Source organism: Euphorbia lathyris, chromosome 5, assembly GCF_963576675.1.
Source record: "Euphorbia lathyris chromosome 5, ddEupLath1.1, whole genome shotgun sequence".
Classification (NCBI taxonomy): Eukaryota; Viridiplantae; Streptophyta; class Magnoliopsida; order Malpighiales; family Euphorbiaceae; genus Euphorbia; species Euphorbia lathyris.
In genome coordinates this window covers 75328855-75334226 of record NC_088914.1, presented here as the reverse complement: position 1 = coordinate 75334226, position 5372 = coordinate 75328855, and the positions used below count along the sequence as shown (strand labels likewise).

The window sequence follows — 5372 nt, the reverse complement described above, 5'->3', positions numbered from 1 at the left end:
CGTCGGTGATCGTTATCACCGACGGAAGTCCGACAGATCCATGTGGGTCGGCGTTAGCCTCCTAGGTAAGCAGTTGCGACAACTTTTTACCGACACAAGAAAATCTCCAACACAATTCTGAGTCGGTGATTTATGTCGGAAATTCCGACTACATTGAGTCGGTGAAATCTGCCGGACATCCCGACAACATCACCGACCCATATATGTCGGTGATCTATTTTTCAGAATATTTATTTAAATACATTACCGACAGAATATCATTGGAAATTTGCATCGGAAATCATAAATTATTTTCAAAATTATTTTTATATTTCATTTTAGCCCATTTATTTGGATTGAAGGGAACTCATATTAATAATTTTTATAATTACTTTTACATTAATTTTTTTTAACCATGTTTAAACAATTATCATTTTTTAATACCCAAAACATATATATATATATATATTACAGAATGATAATTACAGATTCAAAATTTACAATTAAAGCACCAATTTTGTTCGAACTACAATAGGTACAAGTAATGCTTACAGCTACCACACACATGTCCACATTGTTGAGCCATCTTATCCATCTAATTGTTTAGAATATATATGATTGTCAAAGCTCCTATCAAAACAAATAGTCAAGCTTAATATGATGGGTGAGCATAACAATGGGAGAAACAAGCAAAGGGATAAATAAATAACTATATTCTCAAGAATTTTTCAGTCTGGAAAATTTGGTACAAGTTACAAAGGCCATCTGCAAAACATGTAAGAGAATAGGAGGGGATTATTACACTTTCATAAACCCATAGTATAACCAGTAAAACTTATTGTTACACGTGGCAAAATCAAACTCGCAAGCAATTTCTGAGTCTAAGTTAAAACAAACTAGAGATAATAAGTGAATAAAAATTAATACCAGAGACAGATATGTATGAGTCAGATTCCAAGGTTTCATTACAGTATTAAATTAACAAAATTTAAGGAAAAGGTATCAAAAACTGATTTTGATATTTGCTAACTTGGGAGGAAAAAGTGTAAAAACAGAAGAAATAAGCACCTAAAAATACCAAATACTACCCAACTCAAGTTAATATTAGATAATCTAGTAACCTTTGAATCTACATATATGCTCCTAGAAATAATTGGGGTGTACCTTTCGCTTTTTTGTGGGTCTAGTTTCCAATTATAGCTTTTACACATGAACTCCTACTTTGCATGATACATCTTAGACTTGTTCTTCAGAGCATTGAGGCTTTTGATATGCACTGCAAAGTCTCAAGTTGACCTGTAAACTATGGTTGCATCAATCTGTTGAGCAATAACAGGGGCATCTTTTATTAGTCTTAAAAACCTCAGTCTTTGTCGCATTAATGTGAACCAGCGATCATTGAACCAAATTTACAGTCAGAAGCAAATGTAATCTCAAAATGTACATAAAACAAAACAACTAAAAGGTTCTAGCATAATAGCCATATACAAAAATAGTAGTCACACAGCTAAGGCCGTGGCATTTGCAATTGTAGTTATCAAATTTGACTTGTGAGGTCAGCATATAAAAATATTAGAACAGAGAAGCTAGTTTATCCCGCTTAACTCAAGTCTACAACATGCCTTCTCTCTTCTTTGAAAAAATCTATTAGTAAAGACTCAATATGCTACAAAGTGAAATTATCTCACAGTGGATAAGGTCACCTGATGTAGGATCTTGAACTTCTTTAAATGTGGATAGGAACTTATCTCACATCCCAAACACTGATTAATATGAGCTTTTCATATGATTCATTTTTATACCTCGAAAAAGAAGAGCATGAAGGATAAAATGAGCAACTAATTGCAAAACCGTGTTAGAAAAATCTAATCAGTAAATTATTTTACCTGCCAAGCTGTATAAGGCATTTTCAGTTTCTTATTGATGAGAATCATTCATATCAATTTTGTCTAGAAAATAAGATGTTGGTGTGCTAATCCCTGCTTAAATCTACACCAAGTCAGGGGTCAACAGACTCTCCATGACTCCGAGTAAATCAACAGTTGTTCACACATGCACATGCATCAATAAAGAAAAATTTTATTTGACAAACATTGATAACACGGGGAAAAATCCTTGATCAGAGCACGTCCCTGTGAGGCGCCGTTGCGATCGGCCGGGGACACTCCGATGCCAAAGTCAGTAAGGAAGATCAAGAGAGCAAACTGAATTGACAAAGAATAAGTGAATGTGTGTACCTTGATAGCCTAGGGACGTAGGCTATATATAGTTGGGGAATTCGTAACCTCTAGGTAACTAGAAAGTCTTCATTAATGCTCATTTAATGGCGGTTACAAGTTACTCTTAACCTGGTGGTTTAAGACTATTAATGATTCATTTAATGATCTTTATGGCCGAGTTGGCGGTTAGCCGTTACTGTGATGAATCAGGTGAAAGAGGATAGGTTCGCCAGCGGATCTCACTGAGCTGAACCGTGGAGATCCACCATCTGGTTCTTCTTGTGGCGTTCTCAAGGTGAATATCCCTTTTGGTCCTTGGGATAATATTCTTTGATCCGTCAAGGCATATGTACGCTCTCCTTAAGAGATATGGCGGGTCTCTGCTACTTGCTCTCATTGGGGGTATCTCGTTATGGCGTATCTCGCCATGGTCCACATGGCGTGGCATAGTGCTAGAAACTCCTTCTTTTTCCTCATTATTTGCATATTCTCCCCTGCATTAATTATCATTAATGCCACATTAATCATGTATAAATATCTCTTTTAGAAGGAATAATGGTTTGCCATTATTTCTATTAATTTTCCCTTATTCTTTATTCAAGAATAATTTGGTTTGTTATCAAACATCTTACTGCATCCATAAGATCATGAAATTATGTATCCTTTATCATAGAACCATATCTTCTCAAACCAGCTTTTAGTATCCATAGCCTTAAACATTTCTTGCAAACCGGCAATCTCCTCCTCGGAAAGGCTTTCAGCTATTACCTAATAACATGAAACACACGTGTTCATCAGATGCTTTTATCCTAATTTGATTTCAGCCATCAATGATTAAAACAACCACTTTTTACCCTGAAAAACATTGTCTGCTTCATAAAATTGTGCCTCTAGGGAGGGACTAGGCTCATAAAGGTGCACTCAGGCGAGCACCTCTTGAACATAGCCTACCTTTTGGCTTGTCATGCAATATGCCTACAGCCTAGAACATTTTGCGCACCTTTGATAACTATGATATTAACTACTAAAACGATCGAGCGGGAGTGAATTGCATAGGAAGCAAGAAATATGCATTTAGCTTAAGGAAGAATAATTGTTTGGAAGACAAGTTACTCTAATTATCAGAAAGGGTGCATTAGTGACAAGTGGCAATGCATATGAAATTCATCAAATGATCAAGTACTGACCCAGAATAAGCAGAACTATTCAGACAGAAATATGAATTTATCAAATAATCTTTAGTATTCCTACGAAACTTAAGTAAAATTTAAAATTTCAGACATATATAACACTTCATGAGTGGTCAATCATTCTGAAGGTCAAGAGTAAAGCATCTTCCTGATGAGATCTTTGCCACTATTTGATATTATAGGTCAAAGGTCTGACTCAAAATCGATATATCCCTTCAATACTGCATTAAACATTCCTTGCTTCATTTCTGAAAACCGATCAGGAGAACGTTTTAGATGATTGCTTAAAAACAAAAACAAAGCCCTACATGATATACCAGCATAAAGAAAAAAGTTACCTACCAGCCCAAAATGGTGGAACTCCATTAGCAATATATACACAATAAGCCCATCAGTCCACACATCTGCCTCTGGTCCATAATGCTTAAGAAGCACCTCCCGATCAACGTAATACAGACTCCCAACTACATCGGTGAATACTTGAACTGGAGAGTAACATAAATAAATCAACACATAGCTCTGTTAATGATAAAAATAAAAGACATTAAGACACATAGCCAACCTTTTTCCTTCCTTTAGAATATCTTAACAATGAAATGATAAGAAAGTTATTCAATATGACAGGACGAGTTCAAATTGACAAGAAATGGCCCTCTCACATCAACCTGCAATTCAGAGCATATGAAATATGCAATTGCTTTTATTTAATAGCAGGTTACTCAAGAATTGCATTATAAAAGAAAAGAAGAGAAGTGATTAGATCAATGGTCCACTCCACATCACCAAATAAAACTTGTCTATATCCATTGTGGCTAACCATATCATCACAACAAAAACAACTGCACACTACTTCATTATTATTTCTTTTTCTTTCCTTTTTTATTTTCCTTAAAAAACAGTAATTACTCCAACTATATGTAGTTAATACAATCATCTTCTTGAATTTAGCATTTCTTCTATAGTACATTTACATTGTATTCAAATTCTTACAAGTTCAGTTTCTTAGCAAATAATATGTAAATAAATTAATTTTTTCTAATTTATCTTTAAAAAGCTAAACTTTATTAACCCAAACAGGTGAAAAATGGGTATGATACACTAATTTTCCAACAATATCAATATCCTTGAAAAGATATATTTAATAAAATAAAGGCCATCTGACCATAATTCATCTTCCTAAGGTAAGAGTATAGAGAAATCTAAGGTTTTATGCCTCCTATTGTCTACAACTAAAGATGGATTAGAAAAGCAAAGTGCTTAGTTGGGGAAAAAGAAGGAAGCTCCATGAAATTCAGTTTCTCAAAAGGAAACACAAAGGAAAGAAAGATGAGATCGATACCTGGAGAGAGTAGATCGAGTGAGAGACGTAACTCTTTAAGGTCAGACCCAACATAGATGGAGAGAAGCAGAACAACGATGATAGTAAGGGGAGGAGCAGGAGAAACGACCGATGAGAGAAAGAACAGGCACACCGGTGGCGGTGTTGGTGGCCAACAGCGCCGTTTGGATGGAGAAGCTCAAGAGGAGAGAGGATGGGCTTCCAAATTTGATCGGGAGGAAGGGAGAAAACTAGGGTTCCAAATTTAAAAGAAAAGAACACTTTATATTAGTAATTTATTATTTTTATTTTTTATTACAATAGTTGTAATTTTTTTTAGGTATAATAGTTGTAATTTATTTTAAATATTATGTTCACCTAAAAATATAGATTCAGTCTTCTGTAAATTAAAAAACATTTTATATTAGTAATTTGTTTTTTTATTTAATGATATTATAATAGCTCTAATTTATTCTATTTTTTTATTTAAAAAAATTTATTTTATTTAATATTATATGCACCTACACTTTTTTTTTTTGTAGGTTCACATGTAACTTTGTCGGTGATATCACCGACATTTATAATTACCTACAATAAATGTCGGTGATGGGGGCGGGAATAATCCCGCCCATAATCACCTACACATTCTAAAATTGTGTAGGTGAG

General features: G+C 34.4%; 1 long non-coding RNA gene across 4 annotated transcripts; it reads right to left on the bottom strand.

Annotated features, from left to right (window-relative positions):
- Positions 1-566: 566 nt before the first annotated feature.
- Positions 567-4949, bottom strand: LOC136228964 (uncharacterized). Of its 4 annotated transcripts, XR_010688934.1 has the most exons (7): positions 4728-4949; positions 3951-4053; positions 3731-3873; positions 2831-3636; positions 1683-2692; positions 1144-1298; positions 567-744 (listed from the first exon to the last, which is right to left on the bottom strand). It is a non-coding gene; the product is annotated as an uncharacterized lncRNA (long non-coding RNA). The 4 variants fall into 4 exon arrangements; XR_010688931.1 differs by having other exon boundaries at positions 1683-3636; XR_010688932.1 differs by having other exon boundaries at positions 567-609; positions 1683-3636.
- Positions 4950-5372: the final 423 nt, after the last annotated feature.